The sequence below is a fragment of the Scylla paramamosain genome, chromosome 21 (genome assembly GCF_035594125.1).
Source record: "Scylla paramamosain isolate STU-SP2022 chromosome 21, ASM3559412v1, whole genome shotgun sequence".
In the NCBI taxonomy this organism is placed as follows: Eukaryota; Metazoa; Arthropoda; class Malacostraca; order Decapoda; family Portunidae; genus Scylla; species Scylla paramamosain.
In genome coordinates this window covers 10,610,767-10,633,104 of record NC_087171.1, presented here as the reverse complement: position 1 = coordinate 10,633,104, position 22,338 = coordinate 10,610,767, and the positions used below count along the sequence as shown (strand labels likewise).

At 45.8% G+C, this 22,338-nt stretch overlaps 1 long non-coding RNA gene across 1 annotated transcript in view; it reads right to left on the bottom strand.

Moving 5' to 3' along the window:
- LOC135111318 (uncharacterized) overlaps window positions 1-22,338 on the bottom strand; it is a 63,809-nt gene that overhangs the window by 21,453 nt on the left and 20,018 nt on the right. The gene's annotated exons all lie outside the window — the stretch shown is intronic.

Sequence of the window (22,338 nt, the reverse complement as noted above, 5' to 3'; positions counted from 1 at the left end):
AGAATATTAGAGGATTTATAAGAATTGATGAGGCCACTTACGAGGTGTTCTCCCTGTTGGAATTGCCTGTGATAGTGTCAATAACAGTGGTGAGTTCAGTTAATCACCAGTTGAATTCAGTCACTCCCTGCATCATCACCATAATCTTCCTCGCCTCCACATCTTATAATTTTAAACACCGCCTTATTTTTTTAATTTAATTTAATTTTTTTTTTTTTTTTTTTTGCTTTTATTCTCGCTCCTCGTCTAGCTGCTCCTGGGAACTGCACACACACATACACACACATTTACTTACCGAACAGCTGACTGACTTACTAACTTACTTATTCACTTACTATTTTACTTACTTAACATTCAAAGCACAGTAAGAGACACTTTTCCATGGACACACACACACACACACACACACACACACACACACACACACACACACACACACACACACACACACACACACACACACACACACACACACGCACGCACGCGAAAAAAAAAAAGAGGGAGAGAATAGATGATAAATTTAGTCTTTTTTATTACCAGGCGCTAGGACGATTTAAGCGACTGTAGTACAAAGATAAGTGTCTAAAAATCAAACTTGTAAGTGGTCATGGGGAAATCATTGTGGTTGTGAAAGAACTGAGGTACGTAATCATCTCCACTACCTCTCCTCCTGGGCAGTTTGTTAACACCCTCCCTTTCAGCTCACATCCACCACCTGTACTGCACTCACATCTCGATTATACCTTTGCTCACAGATGCCGTGGGAAGCGCCTCATATAAGAATCGCACGAAGAAATCCAGACATGCAAGCGATTTCTTTTTTTTTTTGCGATTTTTTTTTTCTTTTTTTCTCCTCTCTCTCTCTCTCTCTCTCTCTCTCTCTCTCTCTCTCTCTCTCTCTCTCTCTCTCTCTCTCTCTCTCTCTCTAAGCGTCATTATATTTCTGCATCCTTAGTGAAAGTGTGAAGCAAATGAACACCTGCATATCGTGGAATGCAATGTTTCGGTGCAAATGAGTGTTTTATTCCCAACACTTTTGAAACGACAGTTCATTCTTGTGTCTTCTTTTTTTTTTTTTTTAACACTGACATAGATGGTCGCTCGTGCATCATGTTTATACAGTGATACATGACAAGTTAGTTTTTTTCTTCTTCTTCTTCTTTACTTCTCCCATCAAGATCCGCAAGATAATTATTTTCGTTGTAAAGTGTAATGCATCAAGAACACCAATTTTTCAGCACTTTCCACACCAAATCATGTAATATAGCGCTTCAGGACATGTTAGTTTTTTTTTTTGTTGTTGTTGTTTTTACTTCTCTCAACAATCTCAATCCAAAATAAGTGCTTTCACTTTTAAGTGTTATGCATCAAGAACACCAATCTTTCCGCGCCTTCCACACCAAATACAACCAAGAATGCCTCGTTTTCTCGCACCCTAACCTTCACAAACAAGAAGCAAGTTAATCCAGGCTTTTGGTAAGGAAATCATAAAAGAACAAGGAAAAATTAAACGAATATCAGGGAGCGTCTTCACATAAACAGTTCAATTCGAATAGATCCAAGCACGAAAAATTTATCTAATTGGTACCTGATTAACCAAGCCAAGTCCCTCGCCTAGTATGTCTCCTTTACTAATACAAGAGCGAACCAGTTTATTCATTGGTAAACAGTGGAACTTTCAACCAGATTATATTTTCTACAGCAACTTAAGCTGTTTCAGGAAAGGAGTATGAAGCAGTACTTTGTCTATATCACCACTGTCATATGCCACTTAAATACTTCAAGTAAGCACCCACATCCTTTTGAGTTGAGTTGATGGTCGGGAGAGTTGCCTTTGGAATGGCACTCCCTGATGTGTCCCCCCCTCACTGTCTGGGTCTTCTGTTTTCTTCTTTCTCTTTCCTTTGCCCTTTCTCTTATTATCCAAAATTTATGCACTTCTTCTCCTTCTTCTTCTTCTTCTTCTTCCTCTTCATCTTCTTCTTCTCCTCCTCCTTCTTTTTTTTCTAATTCCTTTGCAAATTTATAAATAAACAAAATAAAAATACGTTTCTTTGTGTTACAAGTGCAGGACAAACGCAAGAAAGCAAGACTTTATTTTTCGTTAGATTTAAAATTCTAAAAATATTTATCTTCTTGGTGAATTTTACTTTGTAGTCAAAATGCATATTCCGGTGTGGGAAGATCATTACACACCTAGTGGATCTAATACTCCTCGCCACAAAATTATTACATAGGTTTAGAAACTCGTTTTCTTTCCTACACAGACATTAAGACAGAAAATATATCTTGCTCTGGGAGAGAGAGAGAGAGAGAGAGAGAGAGAGAGAGAGAGAGAGAGAGAGAGAGAGAGAGAGAGAGAGAGAGAGAGAAGGGGGAGGGAGGGAGGGAGAATTCTCACACCCTTGTCGACAACGACAATAACAAAAACACCAGTCTAGGTGAAACCCACCTAAACTTGCAATATGTACATCTTTCTCTTGCCACACACACACACACACACACACACACACACACACACACACACTGCAAAGTAGGTATTAGGGCGATAGTGCTTTGACCGCCTCCCAAGTATAGGCATTAGGACCAGAAGGATGGTACTTGACACACGGTAAACACACACAGCCGGAGGAGGAGGAGGAGGAGGAGGAACACAAAGAATCACAAAGGAGCGCAACTGTTTGTCCTTACGGGTCTGTTTTGTGGTGGCTGTATTATCTAGCATTAATTGGGGAATATGGATAGCATAGACAGAGGAGAAGGAGGAAAAGGAGGAGGAGGAGGAGGAGGAGGAGGAAGAGGAGGGGGATGTTAGAATATTGAAACTTACGATCACCATCAGCTGCTTTTAACACTTGTTAGTTTAGCCGATCTTTCTTTCTTTTGTTCCTTTTTCACAAGTCACCGCACCTACTGTACGTACACTTAGCATCACGATCTATCAGACGTTAATCACCCAAACGACTCAATATTACGGGTGTGGTGATTGTCATAAGTGGACGTTCGCACGTAACCCTCAGGCGGGGGAAGAACCAAGAGCACCTTGCCACGATGTACAAGGCAAACTCTTGCTGCTTGGTAATTAAATCATATTAAGTGGTTCCGGTGACGTCCACAACCTTCATTAGACAGGTACTAATAGTTACAAGGCTTCTAGTACGTACAGCAAACATATATAATAACCCTCATCGCTTGCGTGCTGCCGAAGGGTTGTCTCGCGCCCCAGGCCAGGGGGGGCGCGGCGGGAGGTCATCCCTGCCAGCCCCGGATGAATTACGATTCATGCCGGGGCGCTAAGGCAGGATGTCCCGGCGGTAGTTAAAGCCACGAACGCCAGGTAATGATGGCACGGGACAGGCTGCCAGACACGATGACTTCCTTGGCGCCAGTAATGCTGGGATGCGGTGCCCTTCCCGACACCTCCCCGCTCCTTGGCGGGTCGGGGCTCAGGTGTCCTGCTGCTCATGGCTGTTCCGTCCCTATCCGCTGGCAGTGTTCCTCCAGCATCCCCTTCCTTGGTGGTAACGTCGTACAATGTGTAACCTCAAATTGTGTTGATGTGCAGAACACGACCTGCCGTTCTTCCAACAAGATAAGACGCAACAAATTAACGTCGATCTTCTACGAGTATCTACACAAACATCCACTTACTCATGCGTCACCACACCTCCTGACGGATCCCCTTGCTGCCTTCTACATCTTCTTACCACACCGCTGAGGTTTGCTTATCACGATTATCATATTGCAGACCGCGAGGGGCACGACAACTGTTGCCACAGGACAACATAGAGTAAGACTGGACTGACTTAACGGTGACTTCTACCGAGCGTTCGATGATGTAAATTTTAATGCCCTTTTTTCATCTCGTTAGAAGATAAGAACAGAGGAAAATAAATTAAGCTACAAGAAGCCGTCAAGCCTACAAGTGGCAGTCCTTGCATAGAACACACGAGTACCTCCACATTTCCACCCATCATCCTACTTCAGACAATATCTCACTCACTCCACTTCTAAGCTTTAACCATCACGCCACAGAAGCTATCCGCCGCGACACGAGTTTACCTCCTAGATCTACACCAAGTTCCTCACGCTGGGTACTTTTGATGACAAATCTCCACATTACTGTACTTTAGATGACTTAGCCAATCGTGAAATATAACTCTCTCTCTCTCTCTTCTCTCTCTCCTCTCTCTCTCCTCTCTCTCTCTCTCTCTCTCTCTCTCTCTCTCTCTCTCTCTCTCTCTCTCTCTCCTCTCTCTCTCTCTCTCTCTCAGCAGCTTGGCACAGAACCGTTATACTGAGTGTAACACCATCACTATTTCTCTGTTTTTCTTAAGTGTTACGCGTGAGACGATATTGAGAGAGAGAGAGAGAGAGAGAGAGAGAGAGAGAGAGAGAGAGAGAGAGAGAGAGAGAGAGAGAGAGACGGCCGCAGGTATTGTCATTAAGATCACCACCTGTGCAACAACCTGTAATTTGTGCTCCCTTGTGCCAGAAACCTCGCTATTATGTCATCTTGTGTGTGTGTGTGTGTGTGTGTGTGTGTGTGTGTGTGTGTGTGTGTGTGCTTAACGCGTCAGGGACAATGCTGTTAGTGGTAAGATTAGGTAAAGTGACATTAGCCCATATATGCAAAAAGCAGAGAGAGAGAGAGAGAGAGAGAGAGAGAGAGAGAGAGAGAGAGAGAGAGAGAGAGAGAGAGAAAGAAAGAAACAGATAGACAGACAGGGAGACAAAACAGGAAGATAAAGAAAATAACTAAAAAGATAAAGGGGAGAGACAAATAAAAAGTAATAAAACAAGTCAGAGAAAATAAGAAAATGGAAAAGTAAAAACAGGAAAGAGAAACGAAATCGATCACACACACACACACACACACACACACACACACATCGAGCCACCGTGAGGAAGACAGTGCTACCAACATAACATTCCCACCCAAAGTAGATGATTACACTCACCCCACTCAGGAAGAACGCATGCAACGCCACACCAGCCTCATTACACTGCACACCCTCCCCATTAACATCCCAGCACACACACACACACACACACACACACACACACACACACACACACACAGCCACTTAGGTAGATCTACTGGCCATAAATTACATGTACACTAAGTAATAACATGATACTAATATTATAAAACCGCATGTAACCATAAATTTCTGAGTATTATGATATATCTTCGGCTTTTGACATTAGTTAGGTGGTTTTAATAAGCGTAGAAGTACATATAAAAGTGTTTGAAGGTTTTATGTACAAGATCATTTCGTTTGCTATCAATAATGTTGTTTGAATTCACACTCAACATTCCATTAGCGTGAATGAAAACAAATAGGGGTGAAGGGTTCAATTGCAGAGTGAGACATTCCCCAAAAATATAAAGATGCTAAGTTTTTTTCCGCCGTTTTTCTCCCAAGGACGACACGCTAGGTTCCCCGTCACCCTGCACACACCACACTTGAATACCTCTTCTCTCTCCGTCACTCTCACGCCTCCTCGCCCTTCCTTCCCCCGCAGCGCCACCCACGCGTCTCAGCCCGACCCTCATCTCCCTCCTCGCCTCCCGTTTTCACTCGTCCCCGCCTCAAGTCGCCGTGCCGTAGCGGAAGTTACCATTAAAACGGAGAGCGCCCATTGAGTGTGTGACAATGACGGGGAGAGACACTTGTGGCGGCGGGGGTCTGGGAGCGCTTTGACTCTGCCGACGCCGCCGTCCCTCTCAACCCTACCCTGTTTCTCCCTCCCGATAGCACGTGGGTTCCGAGCTGCCCCTAAGACCTTCCCCAATCATCTCCTTGACGGGTTCCTCTCGCAGGCAGCCCTCATGTCCGCCCAGCAGCCTCCGCCGCCAAGCCATCCCCCGCCACTCCCATCCATCAAGTGAAATGCCTCGCGACATGCATTAAGGAGAGCTGTGGCCTTGAGGTTCCATCCTTTCCTCTCTCCCTCTCTCTCTCTCTCTCTCTCTCTCTCTCTCTCTCTCTCTCTCTCTCTCTCTCTCTCTCTCTTTCTCTCCCCCTTACCCCCAGTAGGTCTAAGGGCTTGTTTACCAGGGCTCCTCATTGCTCTTCCTTCCCCCCCATCCTCACCGTGCTTGCCATCCTGTGTCATCCTCCCTCCTTCCTGCCACTCCTGCAAGTCTCTTATTGCATCACCGCCTTGCCCTGACCTATATCTAGAGATCCTGTTGGTCCCTCTGTCACCTTACACATGCCTAATAATGGACATATGTAATTCTCTCTCTCTCTCTCTCTCTCTCTCTCTCTCTCATCTCTCTCTCTCTCTCTCTCTCTCTCTCTCTCTCTCTCTCTCTCTCGTTCAAATCCTTCCACTTCCCCTCCCCCGCACCCATCATGCAGCCAGCACCGCCAGCCTCGTCCGTCAGCCGCTGCCACAGTACTCTCCGCCCACGAGCAGCACATGGACACAGATGGCTCAAGTGAGGCTGACAGGCGTGGAGGGGCCGTGGAGGTGCCAGCTTCCCCTCCCCATCACCCTCGAGTGTGTCACGCCCCACCAGGCAACTACCTACATATGCGAGGACAAGGACCCTCACACACACACACACACACACACACACACACACACACACACACACACACACACCACTACTTCAATCACCATTATCCTTACTTTCAAGGTCATTATCTAATCATCATTAATATAAAGCCACATACCCCACCAACTCCTCACTCCTTTCCTCCCACTCCTCCTTGACTCTCTCCCTCCACCTCCTTCCCCATCCCTTCTCTCTCTCTCTCTCTCTCTCTCTCTCTCTCTCTCTCTCTCTCTCTCATCTCTCTCTCTCTCTCTCTCTCTCTCTCTCTCTCTCTCTCTGCCCTTCTCCATCAGAAGCATTAGTCTTCCGAGTCGCGACTAATAAACGTCAGCACAACTCTGGCTCCTTAGCACCATCGTTAATATATATTTAAGCGAGTTAGCGGCAACGAGGACAAATCACGCGACCTGAGATGGCAGTTGGACATTCTCTACGGGGCGGGAACTAATTAATATCTCAAGCCTCCCTCCGCATCCTCACGCCGGAGAGTCGCCAAGCGTGAATTGGGCGCGGCACTTAGCTTCTCGGCGGGACTCGTTCTAAAAGGAGGCATGACACACGCTTGAATTTATGGCCCTCGCTCCTTCACCGTCCTGTTAAACACATGGAGATTTAGCTGCATCCACGAAGGGTGTGTAGGGAGAAGGAAGAGCAGAGAGCGAGAGAGAGAGAGAAAAAAAAAAGTAAAAAGAGGAGCCAGATGTGAGTTTCTTACGTCGTTTGTTTCGCACGTTAATTTGTCGGCATGTGGCGGAGGCAGCGGCGCGAGGAGAGAAAGAGAGAGACAGAGAGAGAACTGACTGGCTGGCTCACATGCCCTTCCTCCTTACTGCTGCTGCTTCTCCTGCTGGTGATGCCTTTCCTAGACCCCCGGCCTAGACGCCTCCCACGGACACTGCCACACTGGGGACCCCTGAAGCACGCCAGCGGGACAAACAGACGGGGGGACAGGATGCAGCACCGCCACCACGTCACGCTAAGTGCAAACACGGAAGGAAGAACAAACACGAAATAGGAAGCCCGCCAAAAAAAAAAAGCGGAGGTGTGGGGCGGCAGGAAGGAGAACGGTCGACATTCACACCCGTCATGACGTGCGGGTGGCGTAAAAAACGGGAACGAGGAGTGAATGATGGCATAATTTTAGGCATCGTTGCCAGCTGGGTATGAGTGCCGCCGCCGCCGCCGCCCTCATGCCGCGACCCGCTTTGTGCCGCGCAGAATACAGCTGTGTGTGCCCGGCGCCATCCACCTTGACAAAACCACCGGCAAACCATTTACACCGTGGGCGCGGACTGCTGCTGCCTGGTGTTGATATGAAGTTATTATGACATGAGTGAGCTTGTCGGCAGTCTGGCTGGTGGGGGAGGGAGCCCAACGTAGGATAGTGCTAGGGTAGGGTAGGATAGGGTAGGGTAGAGTAGGATTGGGTTATACAGGGTAGGATAGGGTAAGGTAAGGTAAGGTAACGTAAGGTTGGGGTAAACTAGGATAGGGTTGTGTAGGGTAGGGCAGAGCAGGGGCAGGGTAGGGTAGGGCCTGGGTAGGGGTAGGGTTCTGTAGGATTGGGTAGGGTTGGATTGGATGGGATGGGATGGGATGGTATGGGATGGGATGGGTTAGAGGGTTAGGAGTAGAGTAGGGTTTGGGTAGGGCAGGGAAAAGGGAGGGAGGAGAGGAAGGGGGGGAGCCTCCGAGACACATAATAATAGTTAACAAGCCTCCCTCCCCCCTTCCCCCCTCTCTCATTACAAGCTAACAGGCGGTGGCAGTGGCGGTGGTGTCATGTTCTCGCCATGTTCACGCTTATGTTTAACAGCTGAATTACATCGATCATGTCTTTTCACCTTCCCTTCACTTCAATGGCCACCGACACCACTTTTTTTTTCCAACTCTGGCACGGAGATTCAGTCGCGCTCGTCATTTTCAGCCTCGCAGTCTCTCTCTGTGCAGCGAGGCGTCTAATGTGGCACGGTGGAGCGCGTCACACCCTCACCTTGAGCACCGCACCTATGCTGTCTTTAATATACACCCCTTCTCTTAAGTATATGATGAAGGGCCGCTGGCGGGAGATTGTCAAGGACCGGGTTACTTAAAACACACACTACTGATCACATGCCAGGCCTTCGTCACTGTACTTTAAATATAACCTAAGTAAAAAGAAAGCTGAACCAGGAGTTGCATGTGATCGGTGGTGTGTAGGTGTTCAGGTAATGACAGGTGGTAGTGGTGGTGGTGGTGGTGTCCGTGGTGAATGTTTCTTTACGAATCCGTCCCTTTGTGTGTTTGTATGAGCGTTCCTTTGTGCTGGTTCGCCGCCCATCACCACAGCCGCATGACCCTTTGAATGGCGTGGCCTCTACTCAGGTTCAATAGAATGGATTTGTGCAAGTTTATAGTATAATTTCGAAAGACTCTCTCTCTCTCTCTCTCTCTCTCTCTCTCTCTCTCTCTCTCTCTCTCTCTCTCTCTCTCTCTCTCTCTCTCTGGTTATGTGCACTGGGATAATAAAAACTGCTGACAGAAAACCATGATCCTTGTGTTGCATTAAATCTGTGACGTCCACATCCATCTTTTTCCTGTCCCAAGAATGAGTAAGTGAAATAAAACTAAATACTTCGATGAACAGATGAATTAGCGAAGGTCAGAATTTACACCATCTTTGTAAATAAACTTCTGGTCATCTTTCCACTTTTCAGAATATGAGTATGAAATATATCAACGCCTCAGTAACTTAACAACCAAAGCATCAATCAATCAATCAAGCCACTAGTCCTCTATCACTGCTTGTTGAGCGTCAACAGTCCTGCGGGGTATCCAATAGTGCTGTTAGTATTGCCTGTATTCATTGGCAGTGGTGATAACGAGGAAGCCGATTGCCTGACTCGTATTTATTGGCACCGCGACAGCAATATCATGGCGTCACACGTGCAGGGGTGGACATCAAGAGAAACACAGCAAAGTGGCTGACATGCGAATATTACAAAGACATAAAATCATCAGTTTAAACTAAGAGTATCGTTATCATTTAAAACAAGAAGGGAGGAGGAAGAGGAAGAGGAAGAGGAATACAAAGGGAATACAAAGGAAAGCTAAACACCAACAGCCCTTCTAAGTAGCTACAGGCTAAAGAGACAAGTTACAGGATAGAGAGACAGCTACAAATAGAGAGACAAAAGGAGAACGAAGAGGAGGAGGAGGAGGAGGAGGAGGAGGAGGAGGAGGAGGAGGAGGAGGAGGAGGAGGAGGAGGGGGAGGAGGAGGAGGAGGAGAAAGAGGAGTAGATCAGACATGAGAAAGAAAAAGAGGACAAAGAGGAAGACGAGAACGAAAAAGAAAAAAGCGACAACGAAAGGGACGATAAGGAGGAGGAGGAGGAGGAGGAGGAGGAGGAGGAGGAGGAGGAGGAGGGGAGTGGCAGCGGCATGACTTTATAAAGTAGCACTCCATCACCTAATTTCAAAAACACTTCCTCACTCCACCACCACCACCACCACCACCACCACCACCATCACCACCACCACTGCCAACACCGCCAACACCACCACCCTTCCTACATCACTTCCCTCAACACCCCCACTTCCCTCCCAGCCAGGCAGGCAACACTACCTCTTATCTACCTTCTTTTCACCACCACCTCCCTCACACCTCCCCTCCATCACCACCATCACCAATGAGGAACACCACCGCCGCCATCGCCACTCACCCCATCACCGCCACCACCACCCTGACTCCCCCGGTTCTCCCCACCACACCACTATAGGAAACAGATCAGTGTCAAGTCACAGCCGCATCAGTGGAGATGGACAAACAGGGCATTGGAGCGACACCGCGGCACTGCCCTCCAAAGACCCACGTCCCGATGTCCTCTCCCGACCCTGGCTTCCTGGCAACTCTGCGACGCTCTCCTCCGTTCCGAAGAAAACACGAAGAAAGGGAAGTTAATAGTGGCCGATTTCCTAACTACACAGTAACGCTCCCAGGATAACACCGTAAGGGAAGGTAAGGTTTCACGACACTTATCCTCCAATTTTCCATGATCCTTTTTGACGTCTGTTTAGGGACTGCCACTCTGGCGGGTCTTTTTTCTTCGAGGTTTTTGTTGCCCTTGGCCAGTGTCCCTCTTACATAATAAATTAATGAGGGTAGTGTATCGGTAATGCCAAGTGTCGTGATGTTTTCAACGCTTCGGGCTTCCATTAAGAGTACATGTTTTAAAAGGTCACTGAAATTATTATCGTAAAGGTTCCTCATGAGTGTTTTTCTATTTATGCTTTTTTTTTTTCCGAATGATGCTGAAGGACCGTTGTTTTGTCTATCAGTGGACTCATGGAAACATTGTTGAAAGCCTCAGGAACTTCTACCATAGCCTATTAGTACAAGTTATCGAGGTAAGAAGACGAAAGCTTTATGAATACGAACTTGTATGCTTCACTGGGACCGGTAATTAGAACTTGTATGCTTCACTGGGACCGGCATCTCAGTGGGTTTTCTTTTTTTTTTAAGACTTTTGTTGCCCTTGTCCGGTGTCCCTCCTACATAAGAAAAAAAAAAAAATGTATTTCAGCAGTTCTAATTACTCGTACGCATGCACCATGTATATCATAACTGCATTGATCGTTGAACAAGTACTCCGCATCATCGACTGGAAAAAACCACTCGTAAGATCCAGATTAACGATGCCTGTGGCCTGTAAGAAGACCAGCTACCCATCCAAGGCACTGTGTCATAATGAAGTGCAATGCAAAGTCACAGCGAGAAGTTTATTTCGGTATTTCTTTACGGAGACCTTTAAGTCGCCGTGTGGCAGCGTTAGTGTATCACCACACGACCTCCTTCGCTTATTAATTTTTATTGCTAAGGTCGTTTTATGTTAACACCGAGATCACTGTAATAAAGTTTTTGGATGGACATGAAGAGGGAAAGAATATGAGGTTAATGTAATCCTTGAGAGCTACAGAAGTACGTTTTTAAGAGGCTAGTCTTTTAAAAGTTATAGGTGATTAAAAAAAAAAACTGACTAGCAGCGAAAGGATTAACGCATTAACTTCTTCGGTACCGTGGTCAACAAGACGAGTTTATGAAATCCTCGATCATATTTTAAAACGAGCGGGCAAAAAAAAAAGGGGAGGGACAAAAATAGAAAAAAAAAATTAAGTTATTCATTACAGTTATACCTTTGGTTAGCTTACAACGATAAATGTAACTAAAACGTTCAATATGTATGTAATTCAATCTGAGCAATACATGGACGCAAGGTGAGCTTACTGTGGCGGTGGCAATAGTAACAGTGATGGCGATGATGATAACACTACACAGGTGAGCGTAATACCTTACCTAACTCTTGCACCACCCACTCGTCACAGCCTTCCGCCACAATGATGTAACAATGTTATCTTTTATGATTATCATTATTATATTTTCTTATAAACGTAATAATTCAAAATGATTATATAGATAGATGGATCGAAGGGAGGGGAGAGAGAGAGAGAGAGAGAGAGAGAGAGAGAGAGAGAGAGAGAGAGAGAGAGAGAGAGATACTAACCACAATGATACAAAAACAAAACAAAATACAGTACCTGTCTACATTTGCCTTCCACTAAAAAAATGAATAAATAAATAGATAAATAATAATAATGATAATAATAATAATAATAATAATAATAATAATAATAATAATAATAATAATAATAATAATGATAATAATAATAATCATATACGTGATTGATCATGAAAAATAACAGTGGCACCAAAATATAACACCATTACATGATGAAAATATACAGAAACCCATAAACACAGACACGCACACAAGACCACTGCCGCTAGATCGTCCCTATGCGAGGCCCTGAAGAGATCGCGGGCAGCCAGCAAGCCAGGCAGCTAGAGTCCGGACGCGGGCGGTGGCAGGGTCGGCTACGTTACGGTTGTCAGCGCTCGGGTAAAAAGGCCTCACACATAATTGCCGACAGCGTTAGCATCGTCTGAGGGCAGCAGTGTTGAAGTGTCACCAGCGCTCCCCGCCCAGCTAGGGTTGCCGCCATCACCACCACCACCACCACCACCACCACCACACCAGCGATGGGGCGAGAGAGGTGTCCAGCCTGCTAGCGGACCCATGTCACTCGTGGCTCCCCTCTTGGACAAATAATATCCAGACGCGCCACGCCCTCACCCGCATTATCGTAATCCTATCCTGCGTGCCGCTCACAGATTGGTTCCAGCGGCGGCCCGTAGTGGGGAGGACCGCTTAGCTAGTGCACCGAAATCCCATCATCCCCAGTCTCTCCCTATCCGCTTCCCCACCACAGACGCGCCGCCGGGACGTATGTATAGAAGCACCGGGATCAGCGTAGCCCGGAGGTCGGCAGGCGCTGTCATCCGCCCCATTATGACAACATTAGAGGGTGGTATTGTCGGCGGCTCCAAATTGGCCTTCGCTTTGAGGGTGACAACTTTTTCCACTGGGTCCAAATCTGACGGGCAGTTTTGTCGGCGTGGTGTTGTGGCGTTTGATTGGAGTTGTGTTTTTGCCGCCCGTCCGAGCGCGAGGAGGGAGGGAAGAGAAGGGAGGAGAGACGGAGGGGAGGCGAGGGAAAAGAAGGGGAGAGGAGAAGAAAGGGATTGCGTAAATAGAAACGCAGCCATTCGCTTCATGTCACTCACGGATATCAAGTAAAAAGGTGCGAATTATATGAATGACCAAGAGATTAGCGACACACACACACACACACACACACACACACACACACACACACACAGTTACGCTGATTAGAAAGTCGCGCAAAAAAAAAGGGAGCAAAGAATGGTAAACATAATCTTGATGTGACGAAATGGTAAACAGGTCACAATATTTCTAAACGCTTTGCTCTAACATAAAATCAATTTCCAAACACCACACAGAGATAATGGATGTATTTTTTCCACTAATAAAGCAGAATCTTTGCTAAACCATCACTAGACTTTTTAAATGTAAGAGGCGTACTGGCCAAAGGCATAAAAAATAATAAAAAAAAAAATCCACAAAGGTGCCAGTCCCTAAATTGAAAAGGGCCAAAAGGATTATCTAAAATTGGAGAAGAGTCTTGAGACCTTCCTCTTGAAAGAATCAAGCCACAGGAAAAGGGAAATACAAAAGTAGCCAGAGAGTTCCAAAGTTTACCAGTTAAAGGGATGAAAGATTGTGAAATACTGGTTCTCTTGTATTAGAGAATAACAAAAAAAAATCCACAAGAGTTACATAGTGAATCTCTGTCCTACAACGGATCAGTTTCGGTTGATAAAAAGTTTGTTAATCCAAATCCTAAATAAAGGGATTATATGAGCACGAGATGATAACACAGACCAATATTTCTATATAATCATTTATACTTGCTGAGTGTTGACAAGTGCGTCTCCTGTCCACTTCTAACGAAACTTAGTGACTTTTGTAAGTAATAAATAAACAAATTCACTGGCCAGATAAAATAAAATGCTCTTAACTCTTCAGTAAAAGAGCAAATCTTATCTGTAAAAAAATAAATGCTTTCTTCATCCCCCTCTCTCTCTCTCTCTCTCTCTCTCTCTCTCTCTCTCTCTCTCTCTCTCTCTCTCTCTCTCTCTCTCTCTCTCTCTCTCTCCTCTCTCTCTCTCTCTCTCTCTCTCTCTTCAAGAATTCTTTTTACCTATTTAGTATTAATTTTATTTTTTTTACCACGACACTCCCACACTAGCTCCCCCACCCCCCTCTCTCTCTCTCTCTCTCTCTCTCTCTCTCTCTCTCTCTCTCTCTCTCTCTCTCTCTCTCTCTCTCCACTTGATCAAACTTCCTCACTGGTCGCCTGTTTCTCAATAGCTTCCTATCTTTCGCTTCCTTCCTCCCCTCCTTCCTCACCCTCCTTCCGCCCCTCCGCTCGTCTTCCGTCTTCCCGCGGGCCGTGACGGAGGGGGAGAGGCGAGGCGTTGTGGCGGCCGCAGACAACCTTTCCGGGGTGTTAGTTTGACAAAATGGCGCCTCCTCTCCCCTGACACTAAATCTGCCGTAAGAGCCGCGCCCTGACACGATTTAGGACTGACGTGGCGCGCCCCTGAAGAGAGTGAGAGGGGAGTGAGAGGATGGGAGTGAGTGGGAGAGTGAAAGGGATGTTCTCCGTTGTATATTAGGATTCAGTAAGCAGTCACCATTACTAATCTGAGAGTGTTATCACCAAGGAGTATTGATAAGCGGCTTTAGTGTATGACATATCATTCTTTGATGTTAGGTTTGGTTAGGTTAGGTTAGGTTAAGGGTTAGGTTAGGTTAGGTTAGGTTAGGTTAGGTTAGGTTAGGTTAGGTCAGTTGGAAATATTTTAGTGTAGGTTAGGTTAGATTACGTTAGCTAAGTGGAGAGAGAGAGAGAGAGAGAGAGAGAGAGAGAGAGAGAGAGAGAGAGAGAGAGAGAGAGAGAGAGAGAGAGAGAGAGAGAGGGGGGAAGAGAGAGAGCTCCGCAAAAAGAATACAATATCTTTTTAATGTATACAGTTTAAGGTTTATAATTTCATCTCTTTTTTTTTTTTTTTTTTTATCAAACTTTCCTCTTTCCTCTTTCCTTATAAATCTCCCCCTAAGTCTCTTCTCTTTTTTTATCCGTTTCCTTTATAGATCCCCTGCTCCTCTTCCTCCTCCTCATCACCCCCATAGTCATCGCCATTATCAGTGTCGTTAACGTCATCCCTTTCACTGCAATATCCCTTCTTTATCAACGGAGTAATGAAAACAAATACCCAAGCAAAGGATCTGAATGTGTCCTGCTGCTTGTAATCCTTTGTAATTCATTTGTGCTCCTCTGGTCCGCAATCCCAAACATTTCGTCGTCTTATCCTTTATGTTTAACAGGCTGTAGTGGATGCTATTAGGGTGTTGATAAGGGACTCTGGTGTATGCCTTATCAGTTTTAGGTCAGGTTATGTTAGGTTAGGCAAGTTAGTTATGTTAAGGTAGGTTAGATTATGTTAGATTAGTCTAGTGTCTGTTCCCATGATAGTTTAAATGATTCTGGTGATAGTTTAACAAGGATTCTGTAACACCATCAGGAGAAAACACTCATGAAAAGACACACAATTATCTCTATGGGCCTTTAAGATTGGTGAGAGAACAAGGAGCTTAACCCTTTCACTGCAAATGTAACAATTCGCACCACTTAAAGCAACGTATGGGTTTTTTTTTTTTATGAGCACGTACAAAAAAGAAGGGGATAAAAAAATAAGTTACATCAAGCAATTTCTTGGAGGTGGCTGTGGAACAAGGAAAGTTGTCTTAGAGTGGCTAGTAACTAGGGAGAGAAGTACCAAATAGCAGTGAAAGGAATTAAAAATACGGGTCTTTGTCTGGTACCTGCAACATCACCAGGCATCAACACGCCCCTGTACTGACGCTCCTAAGTCCCGTCGCGTGTCAAGTGCCCGAGGGTATGAGGGGGGCAGATTCACGCCACCTAACAGGACTTTCCAGAAGATTGATATCGGCAAGACATAAATATATAAAATTAGAAGTACCAGAAAGTTCCTTGCAAACAAACTCAGCCTCTCGAGTGGAGCGGATTCATTACTCATCATTAGCAAATACCAAAATCCACACAGCGGCGATAATGAACAGCTGGATCACGAGTGTGGGGCTGAGGTGGAGGTGGAGGCGGCGGGCAGGGACGGGGAGAGGGGTAGAGAGAGGGAAGAAGGGAGAGGGTCGATCACTGAGGCGGCGGCGTAGGAGGAGGAGGAGGCGAGAAAACAGCCATTAGTGTGTCGGGCGTGCCCTCCTCCAGGGGCTATCTTCTCGTTTATTTAACTGGCTCGATGTTGCGCGCCCGCCTGACCTGATCTGTAAGCTGACCCAATCAAAACAATTAGCTGATGACCGTCTCATGTCGAGGCTGCGAGGCGCCCTAATGGGATGGTGCCGGCACAAGGCCTTGGCTACACTGCCCTTGACACCCCCGCCCCATCCAGCCCTATCCCCTCGCCCTCCTTGCCTCTCATAAGCCCGCCTCTCACTCCCATACTCTCCCTCACCCGTCATCCTTCACTCACCTTGCCCGTCTTATCTCCCTCCCATCACAATGCTTCTGTTTCCCCTCACCTTTGTGCCGCCCTCGCCCTTCCCTCGCCGTCTCTGTCCCTCCGTCAGCCCCGTCAGTCACCGTCCCTCATTTCCCTCTGCCCCATGGACCCCCTCACTTTCATCACCGTATCTCATTTTAATGGAGCTTCTGTCGGCACATCAAGGATTAATTCATACACACTGGAGCCATTCCGTCTTGTCCAGCGGGGTCCACCACCACCACTATCACCACCACCACCACCACCAGCCAACCTTTCCCTCCCAGTCTTTACCATCTCTCTCCCTCCTCCATCGTTTACCTTACGTTTCTTCATTTCTACCTTCTCTCCTTTCCATCTTCCTCTAAATCATGTCTTATAATCTCAACTCTCTCTCTCTCTCTCTCTCTCTCTCTCTCTCTCTCTCTCTCTCTCTCTCTCTCTCTCTCTCTCTCTCTCTCTCTCTTGAACGACTACTGAAGAACGAGTATAAGGAGAGAGGAGGGAGAGAGAAAAATTATCAGGATGCGGAAAAGATAACATTACAAGGAGGAGGAGGAGGGAGGAGGAGGAGGAAGAGGAGGAGGAAGAGGAGGAGGAGGAGGAGGAGGAGGGGGAGAGAGGAGGAGCTATCACCACCTGAGGACATACCACCTCTTCAGTGACCACATGAGGCCTCCTGCCCTTACTTGACCTTTGCTAATGAAGAGCTCACATCCTCCCTCTCTCTCTCTCTCTCTCTCCTCTCTCTCTCTCTCTCTCTCTCTCTCTCTCTCTCTCTCTCTCTCTCTCTCTCTCTCTGTAGGAAGCATGATCTCATTTACGATTTCCTATTAAACAGTATTCAGAGATTCACTGTGTGTGTGTGTGTGTGTGTGTGTGTGTGTGTGTGTGTGTGTCAACATGGACAAGTGCCTCTTTTCCTGTCCTATTCCTGGTCTAGCACAAACTTTATACAGTCTGTTCTTCCGCCGACCTTATACCTTCCTCTTCCTCCTCCTCCTTTTCCTCAATCTTCACTACCACTACTTCTCTTTACCACTGACACCTCCTTGCCTTCCTTCACCTCTACACTCCACTCGTATCCTCATTTTCCTCCTCGTAATCCTCCTTCTACCCATCACCGCCACTATCATCATCAAGTGTCTGCAGATAGCTGGGCAAGGTTGTTTTCCTATCTCTATAAGGAAAAAGGAAGCGAAAAAGGGTGTTATCGTTGAAGCTAGAGATGTGAAAAGGGTACAACTGTAGTCATCACCATCATCACCGCAGACATCATCACTAGCATGCTTTTTTTTGTATAGACACGTTACCTCGACTACTACTAGAAGCATTATTACTACCATCACCAGAGAGAGAGAGAGAGAGAGAGAGAGAGAGAGAAACCACCCTAGCCACCACAACAGCTTATCTTCACCTTACTAATTACCATGAAACAGTTGTCCTTATCCTTGGCCATCACGTGACGGGCGGGGGCGGCGGGTCAGGGTTAGGCGGCCACCCTACACACACACACACACACACACACACACACACACACACACACACACACACACACTGATTTCTCTTCATGCCAGCCGTAAAAGAACAAGAGACACGTCACTGAGTTATCTTCAACATGCAAGACACGAGCTCCTCTGTGTGCTGGTGACGACGCCCTCACAGTCACAGGAGGCTCACGGGAGGCTCACAGGAGGCCGCCGCACCACCAACACATCCCCTCCACAACACCAGCTGCTCCTTCTGGCTACACCCTCCCCCCCCCCTTCGCTTCATCATTCATCCTGTCTCACTCCCCCGTTTTTACCTTGCCTCTCACTCACCCTCACACCAATGCTTTCTTCCTCTCCACCCGCGCCCTCAGCCGTGCCTGGCGCCCACCCACGGCACTGTCAACGTGCCTCTTGGGTCTGTGATTCATGGGCGCGGGGGCATGGATGGTCAACACGCCCGTGGCCGCCCACAACAAGCCCGTCCCTCATCACCGCCACCATCACCCCGTGGCTAAGTCAACACCCCGCCACCCACGCCACCTGATTAATCAATTAAGATTACGAGAAATGTTTATAACTTGATGTGTAAGACGATCGCTGGGTAAAGTGCATTAAGGATTCCTGTGTCGTGCTAACAGAAGTAGAGTTATATGGAGAGAGAGAGAGAGAGAGAGAGAGAGAGACGAGAGAGAGAGAGAGAGAGAGAGAGAGAGAGAGAGAGAGAGAGAGAGAGAGGGGTGACCTTCGTGATGTTAAAAGTCAGGTACTGAGATTTATCGCCACTTCTGCGGTAACATTTCATATCACAGTTACTGTTTCTACTTGCTACTCCGCTACACCGAAATAAAATCACCTTTTCTACTGGAGGCAAAATCGAAAAGCAGTTTAGTACGCACCCCAGTACCTTCCTCCTCCCGAATACTCGTACTTCCTCTCTGCCGATCTCATCTCACATTCCATAACCTTAACCCTTTCACTGTGATACGAAACAATTAACAGCTCCAGAAGTAATGCATGAAATCTTTACAAGCATCTACAAGAAACTAAGGGATTAAAAGAATAGAATTTGCAATTTCTACTCAGTTTAAAGATAGGAGGTGACTGTAGAACAAGTAAAGATGTCTCAGAGTGATTAGTAATTAAGGAAAGATGTGCCAAGTGGCAGTCAAAGTTAAGTAACCTTTCGTCCTCATTTCTACGTTGTTTTGCGTTTTCTCTCAATCCTCAAACAGTAACAACCTTCTCACAAAGCCAGATAACTAGTACGAGTAGATTCTTAGCAAACGAGAAGACTTGCGTTCACTTTTCCTGTGTTTTCTATTTGTCACTCCTAAATCCCCTCATTTGTTGACAGTCTTCCAGAACAGTGTTAGATTCTTAGCAAACCACAGGACTTTTAACCCTATGACTGCTATTAGATATATCCTTCATGAATCACAAATCACTCCTTCGTTATACACCCAAATTTAAATGTTACACAGACTAGACGTTGGAAAGCTCTTTTAATCCATATGTCACTCGCTCCTAGGTGCTTCTAGATCTTATACTGTAACTGTATTGTTGTGAACTGTTGATACTGCAAAGGGTTAAGATCGTGGGAAAAGTTATGCACGGTGGAGGTTTGTGCGGTGTGTTTCTAAATTACAGACCGTGGACTGCATTTTCAAACACCTCGGCGTCTGACCTCCGCTGCTTCTAATAAACTCTTGTTGAAGCTCGTCAAATTCTCACGGGCTCTCTACGAAGGAAGTGGCGGAGGAAGACACTCTTTATCTTTCCCGTCAAATTTACTGGTGCAGGTGTTTTTCTTTCTTTACTTTCCTCTTTTTTCATATTCCTGACGTGAGTATAAGGCTATATTTTCCTTTTTTTTCAATTATTTACTTTCATTATTTTTTATTTCTTTTCTTTAAAAAATACAAACAATACACACACGTGCATTCCATCATACACCCTTCATTCATATGAGATGCCAATACCTATTTCAAAACTCATGTCTTTTGTCTGGGCAAGGAGGAAGACTGCGCCCCATCACCTCCCACGCAGAAGGCCAACACTCATGCCAGTAGATAAGATGGCTAAGCATAGGTGTGTGCAGTGCAGCTCCAAGCACGCGAGGACAGTCACTTCGGTCCACCATGAGACTCGAGCTTCTCTGCCAACGTCGTACTTATTCACCACCACCTTGCCTCTGAGCTGCACCAGTAGACCATGATTCACCTCACCAACAATAATTTTTAGCACCACACCGAATAACAGAACTGATAACAAGGGTGACACAGGCAAAACCCAGTAATCAGGACATGACAATAATGGGCAAGACAAGACAAGAAATAATGGGTTCAAGCTTGATAAAGTTAGATTTAAAAAAAGATAGGGAAGCATTGGTTCTCAAATAGTAGTCGTAGATAACTGAAATATACCCAATAATCAGGTTGTTAGTGCTGAGTCATTAGGGAGCTTTAAAAGATTAGACAAATTTATGGATGGGGTTGATAGGTGAAAATAGGTAGGTATGTATCATAAAGGGACTGCCACGTGAAGGCCTGATGGCTTCTTGTAGCTTCCCTTATTTTCTTATGTTCTTATATTCTAACACGTTCTAACCATAGCACAGATAACCATGGCAAATTTACCATAGTTCTTAAAGTACTACCAGCTTTCTTGTGTCATTTTGGTAAAGCCATTGCGGTTTTCAAGGTTGCTTTGATTTTAGTGACAGTTTAACAAGGACCCTGCATTACCAGTGGGGAAAAAACACTCTTGAGAACCTGACTGATCATCCCCGTGGACTCTGTAAATAGTGTTTATGAGAGTTCCACGCGTTACGGAGAGCCTAGGACTGTGCGTAGACAAGACCTTACTGCGCCTCAATACCTCCCACGCGGATGTCCACCCTAGACAGGCTACGTCATGATACTCGTCTAACTTGCACTGGACCCACTATTAGCTTATCTGAACGCGCCACGCCATGCAGTCATGATAGAAGGGGAGCTTACTTGCGTGTTCTGCTGCACCTCCACATACAGGGCAGGCACAGTGTTCATTGCTTTATACTCATACATATAATCCCCCCCCCCTTTTTCGTATCACAAGGGTCGTTTTTCAAAGGATACAGAGGTGAGTGGTTATGCTGGTTATCATGAATGTTTTTCCTTCTGACAGTGTAAAATTCTTGTTGAGCCATTACTGGAATCATGAAAACATCCTTGCAAACTTCAATGACTTATAATACGTGGTCTTGCAGGTTGTCAAGAAAAGACGTCAAGGCTTCTAAAAAACAACGCACAATGATATTCTTTTTAGCTAACTGTCATGAAAGTGTTGGCTGGAATGATGCATGATAGGAAGTTGTGATTGTTTAATATATACATATTTAGCTATATATGTCTGTGTCTTATCTGTATTTACTCTGAAAGAGGTGATTTTCTTTGTTCCCGGCCAGTCTCCCTTACATGGGAAGCGCTATCAGGTAAATGACAGCGCTCGGCCGGATCCACCACTTGTTAACACTATTACCATCCATTACTGAACACTCTGGCTTCAACAACTATTCAGTATCGCATCCGTAGACTCCCCAGCATTGTCCAAAGAGAGAAATAAGCAGACACATTACCTGCTAGCAAAAACTCTGATGCCCTGCAAATATTCTGAATAAAACATAATAGAAGGATGGCTGAATTGAGTGACTATGAACTCATAGACTCAATGAATAGCTCTTATTTACATATAGTTACGATTATTACGAGCACTGTAGTATTCGTATTCTGACCAAGGCTTCCATATAATCTTGGCCTCAACATATTTGTCTTTCTGGTTGTGGAATTGCGTGGGAGTCTCTTTAATCTGTTTTCCACCCATCATTCTGAGTTTTAGTTTCCTGGTGGAGTTCATTATGAGGTAGAATTTCAAATCAACTCCTCGGGCCTCACTTTACAAGATAGTTTTCCACCACCACAGTCTCTCACGCATGATAACTCGCTGCACACACACACACACACACACACACACACACACCACACACACACACACACACACACACACATAATCTGTAACAGCCACGTATTTGCTTCATTTTCCTCGTCAAAAATATAGTAGTAGTAGTAGTAGTAGTAGTGAGTAGTAGTAGTAGTAGTAGTAGTAGTAGTAGTAGCTATCTTTTATTATACCGGTGTTCCTATACAACACACACACACACACACACACACACACACACACACACAC